At 44.2% G+C, this 13,999-nt stretch overlaps 1 protein-coding gene across 1 annotated transcript in view; it reads left to right on the top strand.

Annotated features, from left to right (window-relative positions):
* The first annotated feature begins 873 nt into the window (after positions 1–873).
* Positions 874–13,999, top strand: part of LOC110492286 (solute carrier family 2, facilitated glucose transporter member 1-like) — a 49,560-nt gene continuing 36,434 nt past the window's right edge. Inside the window, exon 1 of the mRNA XM_021566483.3 lies at positions 874–948. The gene's annotated coding sequence lies outside the window, so the exon portion shown is untranslated. The remainder of the gene's footprint in view (positions 949–13,999) is intronic.

Raw genomic sequence — 13,999 nt, 5'->3', positions numbered from 1 at the left:
CCTATCAGAATCTTCTAAAGCCATGACATATTTTTCTGGAATTTTACAAGCTGTTTAAAGGCACATGTAAACTTCTTTTTTTTTTTTTTTACCCCTTTTTCTCCCCAATTTCGTGGTATCCAATTGTTGTAGTAGCTACTGTCTTGTCTCATTGCTACAACTCCCGTACGGGCTCGGGAGAGACGAAGGTTGAATGTCATGCGTCCTCCGATACACAACCCAACCAGCCGTACTGCTTCTTAACACAGCGCGCCTCCAACCCGGAAGCCAGCCGCACCAATGTGTCGGAGGCTACACCGTGCACCTGGCAACCTTGGCTAGCGCGCACTGCGCCCGGCCCGCCACAGGAGTCGCTGGTGCGCGATGAGACATGGAGATCCCTACCGACCAATCCCTCCCTAACCCGGACGACGCTAGGCCAATTGTGCGTCGCCCCACGGACCTCCCGGTCGCGGCCGGTTACGACAGAGCCTGGGCGCGAACCCAGGGACTCTGAGGGCACAGCTGGCGCTGCAGTACAAGGCACATGTAAACTTCTGACCCACTGTTATTGTGATACAGCGAATGATAAGTTAAATAATCTGTCTGTAAACAATTGTTGGAAAAATTACTTGTGTCATGCAGAGAGTAGATGTCCTAACCGACTTGCCAAAACTATAGTTTGTTAACAAGAAATTTGTGGAGTGGTTGAAAAACTAGTAAATGACTCCAACCTAAGTGTGTGTAAACTTCCGATTTCAATTGTAAGTGGGGAAGATGGGCGACACCGGAGGGGGTGGAGACAAGCACAAAGACAGGTGAAACAGATCAGGCAAGTATCAGTGGAGTGAGCTGTTCTGAAACCAGATTGTAGTTCATAAAGAAGTTTGTGCTCAAGAAGGTATCCCTCAAGTTGATTAAAAACAAATCTCTCAATAACTTTGGATAAGGTGCTGAGGATTGACACAGGTCTGTAGATTCCTACATTTGTTTTACTGCTCTTCTTGTGAAGTGTAACCACCCAGGCTGTTTTGAGATCCTTGGGAAATGTACCACTACTTATTTTTATTTTATTTAACCTTTATTTATACCGTTTTTTCTCAATTACATAACATCTATTTTCCAATGGAGACCTTGTCCAACTAATAGAAAGGTTTACAATATGCGTTATTTTAGCAGTGACACAAGCACTATCTTTTATGAATCTTGCAGGATGGTTATCCAGCCCAGTTGCTTTGTTTGTGCTCATTAAGCATAGTAGATTGGAAATGTTGTCCTCTGTTACCATGCACAGCCCAAACAAATAATTTGTGAGACCTTTGCTATGGTAAAAGTTGTTTATGAAAGACTGGCCAGTGTCCAGAGCAGATAGGTAACTTAACCAGAGATGAGACTATAGTTGTAAAAAATGTGTTTAAATTTGCAAACTTTGCTTGGTCAAAAACATAAAACGTCATCACTATCCAGGCCAATTCTACCTTATGGGGAGTTTTTGAGCCAATGTCCATTCAAATTTTCCACAGTTTGAGGCTGATGTAAGTTGTCATTAACAGCATCTATATAATGTTGCGATTTGGCCTTATCCATTTTGTATCTTGCCTGGTTTCTACAGTTAATATAACTGTCATAATCTTGTTGTAGATTTGTCCTTCTGAATCTGGCCAGGTAGCGATCCCTTTTCCTTATGAGGACTAAGATCTGGGAAATGATCCATTTTCCTGACCGCTGTTCGATTCGAATTTGACTCTGACAGCTGGTGCTTAAAGCTAGTGAGGGAGATGAATCTCCAGCTTCAGTGATTTTTGCAGTTCGTTCCAGTCATTGGCAGCATAGAACTGGAAGGAAAGGTGGCCGAAGGAGGAATTGGCTTTGGGGGTGACCAGTGAAATATACCTGCTGGAGCGCGGGTGGGTGCTGCTATGGTGACCAGTGAGCTGAGATAAGGCGGGGCTTTACCTAGCAACGACTTATAGATGACCTTGAGCCAGTAGGTTTGGCGATGGATATGAAGCGAGGGCCAGCCATCGAGCGCATACAGGTCGCAGTGGTGGGTAGTATATGGTGACACAACGGATGGCACTGTGATAGACTGCATCCAATTTTCTGAGTAGAGTGTTGGGGGCTATTTTGTAAATGACATTGCCGAAGTCAAGGATCGGTAGGATAGTCAGTTTTACAAGGGTATGGTTAGCAGCATGAGAGAAGGATGCTTTGTTGCAAAATAGGAAGCCAATTCTAGATTTAATTTTGGATTGGAGATGCTTAATGTGAGTCTGGAAGGAGAGTTTACAGTCTAACCAGATACCTATGCCTTGTTAATTTGTGGAATTTCTTTCCTCCTTAATTTGTTTAAGCCAATCAGTTGTGTTGTGACAAGGTAGGAGTGGTATACAGAAGATGGCCCTACTTGGTAAAAGACCAAGTCCATATTATGGCAAGAACAGCTCAAATAAGCAAAGAGAAATGACAGTCCATCATTACTTTAAGACATGTAGGTCAGTCAATTCTGACATTTTCAGGAACTTCTATCAGCCAGAGTTACCAGCTACAATCTCTATCCACTGCTATTGTGCCCATGAGCTTCGCCCAGCCTGTGATGTGTGTCAAGTTGGTCACTGACACTTTCAGTTCAAATGACCAATAAAGCAAGTATGGTAAAATTAAGGCCAGGCTGACTATGGTATCTGTGCATGTAATGTATCTAGTCCCAAATTTTCTACATGGTTCTAAGAAGTTCTGGTGAAGTTGAGTCTTTCACGTTTCCATTAAGGTTGTACTATTGGTTATCGATAACAATGTGGAAGAAGTAGATGCTATTTTACATGGGGTCAATGAAAATGTGACAGACTACCTCAATTCGGTCTTACAGTATGTAGCAACATTTGAAATTTCACGTGAGGACTTGTGCTAAACAGAGTGAGTAGGGTAGTAAACAACAAAATATTAAGTGGTAAAACAGCCTACAATAAGGAAACTCAATCAAATCAAAGTTTGTCACATGCACAGGATATAGGTGTAAACTGTAGAGTGAAATGGTTACTTGCATATTTGCGTAGTAGCAATATCAAAAATAAAGTCTCAATCAAAAGTTTGGACACCTATTCATTCAAGGTTTTTTCTTTATTTGTACTATTTTCTACATTGTATAATAGTAGTGAAGACATCAAACTATGAAATAACACATATGGAATCATGTAGTAACCAAAAGTTATATATTTTATTTTTAGCTAGCTAACGCTCAAGCTAACATTTGCAAGCTACCCAATTGTGATAGGACAAACTATTTAACCTGAACGACCATCACATTCATAATTCGTAGTGTTTGTCATTCGTAGTGATTGTTCAGTCAACCAAAACACCCTTGGTCAGAATAACGTTAGCCGTTTTCCACTCGTCAGTCACACTAGAACTAGAGTACTTGCAAATATTCTGGTGAACCTCACGTGCTGGTGGCGGGTAAATTAACCCACTGGCTGGGTCAAATATCCATAACCCAGCACCAACAACCAAACCTTGTTGTATTTACAGAAAACAACCCGACGATTGACCCAATGCCTGCAACCCAGCAATTGGGTCATCCAAACAACTCTTACATCTCAAAGCCATGCATGCAAGAAGCCTTACCCTGTCATGTGTACACATACTGTAATTCTCTGTCCTCAGTTTGATTGAAGGCCTATATCTGTATTTTTGCCTTGTAACTGATTGCTTCTAGAAAGTGAGAAGGAACAACACATGATCAAGATGAGCTAGCTACTAGTTTAAAGTGATGAAATATCTCATTCTTACAAAGAATGAATATATGGGCTACATTTATGAGAATACACGCATTGAGGTGCTTCTACACCTGCATTGCTTGCTGTTTTAGGTTGGGTTTCTGTACAGCACTTTGAGATATCAGCTGATGTACGAATGACTATATAAATACATTTGATTTGACTTACCTTATAAATCTTGAAGACGATACACTCATTTATCACTCAATAAGTGTTGCGCGAGTGCACCACAAACATATTTCCAGGGTGTTGATGCATCCTCTTACAACATATCGGGAAGGGAAAGGTATCCATCTGTCAGAATTAAGGTTTGCTTTGATGTCAAATCTAGCTAGCTACCTTAGCTGGCTGTTGTGCTAGCTAATGCTACTGAACCATTACACTAGCATATTGACATGCATATTCGTATAAAAGTAACGCATCCACCTAAAAATGTGTCCAATTCTGTACTACCATTAAAATAAAACTAACTCCCCCCCCACAATTACAACACTTAACCTTCACTTTTGTAGTGTCTTAACACTTAGTATTTATTTATATAATAAGAAAGACTGAATACAAGTAATTGAACTGGAGCTTCACATGTACTCAAACGAGTTAGTACCAGAATAACATAGAACAACACTGCGCATGACCAAGGATGCTCCATCCTTAAAGGGGACATCAGTAATTAACAGAACATAACATTCCTTCTCTTATACAATCAGAGTTACTTTTACCAAACCACAACTGAAACATTTCCCAGAACTTGTTGTTGGAAATGTTGATCCAAGATCGCATAGCAGTTCAGACGTCTTTTGTCCTCGTCTTGTCGTGTCCTGTATATATATATATTTACAACTTTTTTCACATACATTTTATTTTTATTTTCCATCAACTCATCTTCTAAACACTCTCCTGCAACCAGCCTCACCAATTTATATTTATAAAAAAGTATTATTTACCTCAGATCTGCAATCCTTCAGGAAGCTAGCCAGAAACTCCAGGAGGCTGGCCAGAAACTAGCCAGAAGCTAGCCAGGAGCTAGCCCAGAAGCTAATCAGAAGCTAACCACGGTTTGTGGTCATCGGCTGTCCTTTAGTTCGAAAATCTATCGAAAATCTATCGCCAGTTTTGTACGGCGCAGCGCGGCTCGGAACGGAACATACCGGACCAATTTTTCTCTCCATGTCCCTGGATTTCAACTGCTCTCTGGACATTCATACCCGGATCTCACAGCTAGCTAGCTGCTATCCGTGTGACAGTCGGCTTTCGTCGATTCCGGAGCAAACATCGATTGTTCCGGTGCTAGCCAGCTCCGTCAATCACGCCTGAGTTCCATCATTCACTCCTGGGCTGCAGTCACCTATCCGGACCCGTTTCACTGCCTACGCGGAGCCCCACTGGGCCTTCACAACCGGACTGCCGACGTTATCTACCTGAAGGAGATCCGGCTGGCTCCTCTGTCGCGACGTTACCGGAACGCCCATCTGCGGCCCGCTAACCGTTAGCTGTCTTTCCGGCTGCTATCTGAATAGACAATCGGACAATTTATTTATTTGAATTATTATGTTTTCTTCTCGGGCCTCTATAACTATATCTATTGTTCTTATTTTTGTTGTTGTGTGATTTGGATTAATCCCCTCTACCACACGGAACCCCACTAATCTACTGACCGAACGCAAGAGGTGGCTAACAACAGACTCCATCCTATGCTAGCTTGCTACCGGTTGGCTTGGCTAGCTGTCTAAATCGCCGTGACCCTAAACCAACCTCTCCACTCACTGGACCCTTTTGATCACTCGACTAAGCATGCCTCTCCTTAATGTCAATATGTCTTGTCCATTGCTGTTCTGGTTAGTGTTTATTGGCTTATTTCACTGTAGAGCCTCTAGTCCTGCTCACTATACCTTATCCAACCTATTAGTTCCACCACCCACACATGCAATGACATCTCCTGGTTTCAATTATGTTTCTAGAGACAATATCTCTCTCTTCATCACTCAATACCTAGGTTTACCTCCACTGTATTCACATCCTACCTTACCTTTGTCTGTACATTATACCTTGATGCTATTTTATCGCCCCCAGAAACCTCCTTTTACTCTCTGTTCCAGACGTTCTAGACGACCAATTCTTATTGCTTTTAGTCGCACCCTTATTCTACTCCTCCTATGTTCCTCTGGCGATGTAGAGGTGAATCCAGGCCCTGCAGTGCCTAGCTCCACTCCTATTCCCCAGGCGCTCTCTTTTGACGACTTCTGTAACCGTAATAGCCTTGGTTTCATGCATGTTAACATTAGAAGCCTCCTCCCTAAGTTTGTTCTATTCACTGCTTTAGCACACTCTGCCAACCCGGATGTTCTAGCTGTGTCTGAATCCTGGCTTAGGAAGACCACCAAAAATTCAGACATTTTAATTCCAAACTACAACATTTTCAGACAAGATAGAACTGCCAAAGGGGGCGGTGTTGCAATTTACTGCAAAGATAGCCTGCAGAGTTCTGTCCTACTATCCAGGTCTGTACCCAAACAATTTGAACTTCTACTTTTAAAAATCCACCTTTCTAAAAACAAGTCTCTCACCGTTGCCGCCTGCTATAGACCACCCTCTGCCCCCAGCTGTGCTCTGGACACCATATGTGAACTGATTGCCCCCCATCTATCTTCAGAGCTCGTGCTGCTAGGCGACCTAAACTGGAACATGCTTAACACCCCAGCCATCCTACAATCTAAACTTGATGCCCTCAATCTCACACAAATTATCAATGAACCTACCAGGTACCTCCCCAAAGCCTTAAACACGGGCACCCTCATAGATATCATCCTAACCAACTTCCCCTCTAAATACACCTCTGCTGTCTTCAACCAAGATCTCAGCGATCACTGCCTCATTGCCTGCATCCGTAATGGGTCAGCGGTCAAACGACCTCCTCTCATCACTGTAAAACGCTCCCTGAAACACTTCAGCGAGCAGGCCTTTCTAATCGACCTGGCCGGGGTATCCTGGAAGGATATTGACCTCATCCCGTCAGTAGAGGATGCCTGGATATTTTTTAAAAATGCCTTCCTAACCATCTTAAATAAACATGCCCCATTCAAGAAATTTAGAACCAGGAACAGATATAGCCCTTGGTTCTCCCCAGACCTGACTGCCCTTAATCAACACAAAAACGTCCTATGGCGTTCTGCATTAGCATCGAACAGCCCCCGTGATATGCAGCTGTTCAGGGAAGCTAGAAACCATTATACACAGGCAGTTAGAAAAGCCAAGGCTAGCTTTTTCAAGCAGAAATTTGCTTCTTGCAACACTAACTCAAAAAAGTTCTGGGACACTGTAAAGTCCATGGAGAATAAGAACACCTCCTCCCAGCTGCCCACTGCACTGAAGATAGGAAACACTGTCACCACTGATAAATCCACCATAATTGAAAATTTCAATAAGCATTTTTCTACTGCTGGCCATGCTTTCCACCTGGCTACTCCTACCCCTGTCAACAGCACTGCACCCCCAACAGCAACTCGCCCAAGCCTTCCCCATTTCTCCTTCTCCCAAATCCATTCAGCTGATGTTCTGAAAGAGCTGCAAAATCTGGACCCCTACAAATCAGCCGGGCTAGACAATCTGGACCCTTTCTTTCTAAAATTATCTGCCGAAATTGTTGCCACCCCTATTACTAGCCTGTTCAACCTCTCTTTCGTGTCGTCTGAGATTCCCAAAGATTGGAAAGCAGCTGCGGTCATCCCCCTCTTCAAAGGGGGGGACACTCTTGACCCAAACTGCTACAGACCTATATCTATCCTACCATGCCTTTCTAAGGTCTTCGAAAGCCAAGTCAACAAACAGATTACCGACCATTTTGAATCTCACCATACCTTCTCTGCTATGCAATCTGGTTTCAGAGCTGGTCATGGGTGCACCTCAGCCACGCTCAAGGTCCTAAACGATATCTTAACCGCCATCGATAAGAAACATTACTGTGCAGCCGTATTCATTGATCTGGCCAAGGCTTTCGACTCTGTCAATCACCACATCCTCATCGGCAGACTCAACAGCCTTGGTTTCTCAAATGATTGCCTCGCCTGGTTCACCAACTACTTCTCTGATAGAGTTCAGTGTGTCAAATCTGAGGGTCTGTTGTCCGGACCTCTGGCAGTCTCTATGGGGGTGCCACAGGGTTCAATTCTTGGACCGACTCTCTTCTCTGTATACATCAATGAGGTCGCTCTTGCTGCTGGTGAGTCTCTGATCCACCTCTACGCAGACGACACCATTCTGTATACTTCCGGCCCTTCTTTGGACACTGTGTTAACAACCCTCCAGGCAAGCTTCAATGCCATACAACTCTCCTTCCGTGGCCTCCAACTGCTCTTAAATACAAGTAAAACTAAATGCATGCTCTTCAACCGATCACTACCTGCACCTACCCGCCTGTCCAACATCACTACTCTGGACGGCTCTGACTTAGAATACGTGGACAACTACAAATACTTAGGTGTCTGGTTAGACTGTAAACTCTCCTTCCAGACCCATATCAAACATCTCCAATCCAAAGTTAAATCTAGAATTGGCTTCCTATTTCGCAACAAAGCATCCTTCACTCATGCTGCCAAACATACCCTTGTAAAACTGACCATCCTACCAATCCTCGACTTTGGCGATGTAATTTACAAAATAGCCTCCAATACCCTACTCAACAAACTGGATGCAGTCTATCACAGTGCAATCCGTTTTGTCACCAAAGCCCCATACACTACCCACCATTGCGACCTGTACGCTCTCGTTGGCTGGCCCTCGCTTCATACTCGTCGCCAAACCCACTGGCTCCATGTCATCTACAAGACCCTGCTAGGTAAAGTCCCCCCTTATCTCAGCTCGCTGGTCACCATAGCATCTCCCACCTGTAGCACACGCTCCAGCAGGTATATCTCTCTAGTCACCCCCAAAACCAATTCTTTCTTTGGCCGCCTCTCTTTCCAGTTCTCTGCTGCCAATGACTGGAACGAACTACAAAAATCTCTGAAACTGGAAACACTTATCTCCCTCACTAGCTTTAAGCACCAACTGTCAGAGCAGCTCACAGATTACTGCACCTGTACATAGCCCACATATAATTTAGCCCTATCAACTACCTCTTTCCCAACTGTATTTAATTTATTTATTTATTTTGCTCCTTTGCACCCCATTATTTTTATTTCTACTTTGCACATTCTTCCATTGCAAAACTACCATTCCAGTGTTTTACTTGCTATATTGTATTTACCTTGCTACCAAGGCCTTTTTTTGCCTTTACCTCCCTTCTCACCTCATTTGCTCACATTGTATATAGACTTGTTTATACTTTATTATTGACTGTATGTTTGTTTTACTCCATGTGTAACTCTGTGTTGTTGTATCTGTCGAACTGCTTTGCTTTATCTTGGCCAGGTCGCAATTGTAAATGAGAACTTGTTCTCAACTTGCCTACCTGGTTAAATAAAGGTAAAATAAATAAATAAAAATAAATAGTTATTTTGCATATTTTAATTTGAACTTGAACAGTTCATGTTTGTTTGTTTATAAGTCTAGTCTGTCTGGTGGACGGTGCCTTCATTCTGGGTAGCGCCTCGGATTGTCTGGAGGCTCCTGAACATCCTCAGTGTGTGCTTGTTCCATTATAGCTTCTGCTATAGCAGCACCTTCATCAACACGTTCCCTTCTTTCACTCTGGGGTCTCTTTACTGCCCCCCCCCCCCCCCCCCCCCCCCCGTCCTACAGTTCCCTGTGTCACACTCAGGATCTCTCTGGGCCTGTTCTCTCTCGATTGTTGTGCTGTTTTCCGTGGAATGCATTTGGTTAATGTGACGCCGCCACATTATGTCTGGGTTCACTTGAACCTGGTAAGTTCTGGGTCCCGTTTGTGTGTGTACGGTCCCTCTTGTCCATTTCCCTCCTCTTCTGTAGTCTCGCACCATCACTTCCTGTCCTGTTTGGAGATGGCGCTCCCGGCCACCGGAGAGCATCTTGGCTTGTTTGTTCAGCACTTCATTACGCCTGTTTGGCTTCATGATGTCCAGCTGTGTGCGGAGAGGCCTCCCGAACATCAGTGCGGCTGGGCTTTCATTTGTCATGGCATGTGGGGTGTTTCGGTAGGAGGCCAGGAACTTGGCCAGTTTTGTTTGCAAAGTCCCTTCGTCTCGTTTTGCTGCACGGAGTCCTTGCTTTAGGGTTTACACAAAGCGTTCTGCCAGCCCATTGGTGGCAGGGTGGTACGGAGCTGAGGTTGAGTGTTTGATTCCATTTACTGACTTGGAAACGCGTCACTTACAAAAGCTTGCGCGTTGTCACTTACCAGCTGCAGCGGCAAACAGAAGGGAGAACACTATCGTCTGAGCTGAGGTAGAGGAGTCAGTGCAAAACACCTCTGGCCATTTGGAATGGGCATCAACAGTAACCAGAAACATGTGCTTTTCAAAGGGACCAGTGTAGTCCACATGAATTCTCTGCCATGGCTCTGCGGGCCATTCCCATGGGTGGACTGGGACAGGCGCAGGCATGTGAAGGGTTTCAAAACATCCGCTACAGTTCTTCACCATATTATCTATCTGTTGATCCAGACCTGGCCACCAGAAGTGGCTCCTTGAGAGCAGCTTCATTTTGACAATTCCAACATGATCTTCATGTAGTTGCTGCAATACTAGATGTTGGCGTTTCTGGGGTATCATGACTCTCATTCCCCACATCAAACATCCTTGGTACGTTGTAATTCCGTTTCTCCGCTGGAAATACGGAGTCAGCTCCTTTCTGCCAGTAGCTGGCCATCCTGACATGGTGTAGGTGTACACTTTTTGACAAGGTCACATCTTTCCTTGTCTCCTGTTTGATAACTGTGCTTGTAACTGGTAGTGCCACGAGCTGAGCGGTATGGAACATGTCCACTGCATCCACCCTCCTTTGTCTTTCTCTTGTACACGGCAGTCTGGATAATCCATCTGCATTTGTGTGGAGGGATGACGGCTTAAACTCAATGTCATACATATGACTGGCAAGGAACAGGGCATATCGCTGTAACCTGGCTGCTGTCATTGCCGGAATGCCTTTCTTTGGACTGAAAATGGAAAGCAACGGCTGGTGATCTGTAACCAGTGTGAAACAATAATGGGGGGGCCAGTTCCAGGCACCACATACAGCTGTAACTGCTGTGTTTGCCCCCCATAATGCACTCTGACCTGCAATGCCCCCATTGGGCTCAATCTCTCTCCTGAGTAGGTCTTCAGCAACACATGTGTTCTTCAGCTTGATAGCCTTAAAAGTTCTGATTGTAGACGGTAGTGGAAATCATAGACACTGCAGATCCTGTGTCCAGCTCCATTTTGAGGGGTTTGCCTTCGATATCTGGTGTCCCCCATATTATGCTACTGCTGGGAGAAGTCACTGTTTAACTCCATTGTACCAATTAATCGTTCATCTGAATCACTGCCACTGTTCTCTGCTAGTGCATTCACAGACCCTTTAATTTTCTCAGTGATCCCTTTTGTGACTGAATTTTGCTTTGCATGCTCTTTGAATGTGCCCCCTTCTACTGCATTTGTGACAAATTTCGTCTTTGAAACGGCAGTCCTCTGCTCTGTGACCATCTCTGTCACATCTGTTGCATTTTTCGGCCACACGGGGGCGCTGTCGTCTGCATGAACTTGTGCAGGGAAATTTGTGACAGGTTAGTACTACTTTTACTTTGCAACTCAAGTGCATCTTTAGTTGCGATTTCCATAGCCACAGCAATTTCAACCGCCTTTGCAAACGTGAGCTCTGATTCTGTGAGCAAACGTTTTTGAATGTCATGCAGTATTCTATGTTATTCTGGTACTAACTCGTTTGAGTAAATGTGAAGTTCCAGTTCAATTACTTGTATTCAGAGTCTTTCTTATTATATAAATGAGTACTAAGTGTTAAGACACTACAATGGCGACCAGGATGATTACCTGCAGTGTGCATCACGAATACAGATGGAGCTCGTAGGAAGAGGAAGATTTTGACCCTGTAGCACAACAGCTAGCAAGCAATGAAGACGAGGGGAGAGCTGACGAGAACGAGGCGGCAGATCAAAGACCCGTGGAGCCAGAGGTAAAGAGAACGGCTAGCATCGGGAAAATAGATGTTTGACGACGCGCAAGAAAACTGGGCAACTTACATTGAACGACTGGAACAGTACTTCATTGCAAATGACATTGCTGATAACAAGAGAGTACCAGCGTTGTTGAGTTTAATTGGCCCAAAAACGTACCGTTTGCTAAGAGATCTGACTGCCCCTCTGAAGCCCTCAAATAAAACGTTCACAGAGATTGTGGAGATATTGCAAAATCACCTATTCCCCCCAAACCACTCATCGCGGAACGTTTTCGTTTCCACAAGAGAGATCAGAATGAGGGGGAGGGTGTTAGTTTATTCAACTCAGTTACATATGTACTGTCTGAACATTGCCAGTTTGGAGAGAACCTAAATGACACATTAAGGGATAGATTTGTTTGTGGACTGAAACAGAACAACACTGCACATGACCAAGAGTGCTCCATCCTTAAAGGGGCATCCGTAATTAACATAACAACTTTTCTCCCACATTCACCGTAATCATGTTCCCCTCCACACTTGGCACGTCATTCCTTCCTTTACATTGAACAGCTCCATTACCCATTCTTTCACATTTAAAACACCGCAATATCTGACATTGAAACTAAGGAATCCTATCTGTACTTTCCCAGGCATAACCTTCTCAAACCTCAGCAGCACTGATAGGCTTTCATTTCTTTGACCCGCTTTCCTTGACCCACTTGGCCTCAATCCCTCTTCCTCCCTTCAAATTTTCTATAATATCATCTATGGACCCCAGTAATGACTCCAATCTAGCACAATGACATGGCTTTTTATTTTATTTTTTTGCCCCTTTTTCTCCCCAATATCATGGTATCCAATTGTCCCATCGCTGCAACTCCCATACGGACACGCGAAGGTCGAGAGCCGTGTGTCCTCCTAAACACGACCCAGCCAAGCCGCACTGCTTCTTGACACAATGCTCGCTTAACCCGGAAGCCAGCCGCACCAATGTGTCGGAGGAAACACCGTACACCTGGCTACCATGTCAGCGTGCATGTGCCCGGGCCCGCCACAGGAGTCACTAGAGCGTGATGGGACAAAGACATCCCCTAAACTGGACGAAGCTGGGCCAATTGTGCGCCGCCCCATGGGTCTCCCGGTCACGGCCAGTTGCGACAGATCCTGGACTTGAACCAGGATCTCTAGTGGCACAGCACCTTAGACCACTCGGGAGGCCCACCAGGGACATGGCTTTTAAGCTTGTTCCCATTAAGCTATTCAATTTTCAGAATCGTCTCTTGCTGAGCCTGGCTTTCACAAATATTAACAATCTACCATTTCCAATGAACTGAGCTAATTTGACTTTCCACTGCCGACCATTCTTGTCCTTGACCATCATCCTCCTGCTCCATACTATCAGAACTGACACCCATATTGTTTACAATCCAGCACAGCTGTTGCTTCACTGACTTTTTCTCAATTTCCTCCATTTTGTCCGCAGTACTCGCCGCCATTTCCCCTTAACATTTCCCTGCCAGTTCTTTTGTGTCCCTGACCTGTATGAAGCTACCCACAATAAGGATTAGCTTCTGGTAAACTGTTTGCCACTAGTGGCAATAAATGTTGCTGCCACAGGTTTGCCACATATTCAAATAGAATCTTGAGAGAATTGTCTGCCACAAAAAAAACTCAGGTGAACTGTTTGCCACTAGTGGAAATAAATATTATTGTTGCCAAAGGTTTGCTGCAGATTCACCACTAGTGGCAAACATTTGCAACATTTTTGGCACATGTTTTAGTTTGCAGCAAATTTGCCACAAACTTGTGGGAAGTTTGCATCAAATGTATTTTTGTAAGGATTGGCTAGGGGCGGCAGGGTAGCCTAGTGGTTAGAGCGTTGGACTAGTGACCGGAAGGTTGCAAGTTCAAATCCCCGAACTGACAAGGTACAAATCTGGGCTGTCATTGAAAATAAGAATTTGTTCTTAACTGACTTGCCTAGTTAAATAAAATAGATGTATTTATACAGTCAAATTAATTGTTGTGATTTCACCATAATGTAGCTTTCCAATATTGTTTGAATAGCTCAATGTTAATATTCTTATTTTCTGTATTAAATTACCAGTGTACGTGGCAATATTGTATTAATGTGCAAGACATATTTTCTACAATGGCTTTCTGTTCCATGGTGTTCT

The sequence above is a fragment of the Oncorhynchus mykiss genome, chromosome 16 (genome assembly GCF_057628025.1).
Source record: "Oncorhynchus mykiss isolate SJ-2025 chromosome 16, ASM5762802v1, whole genome shotgun sequence".
Taxonomy (NCBI): Eukaryota; Metazoa; Chordata; class Actinopteri; order Salmoniformes; family Salmonidae; genus Oncorhynchus; species Oncorhynchus mykiss.
This window is presented reverse-complemented; position numbering and strand designations above follow the sequence as displayed.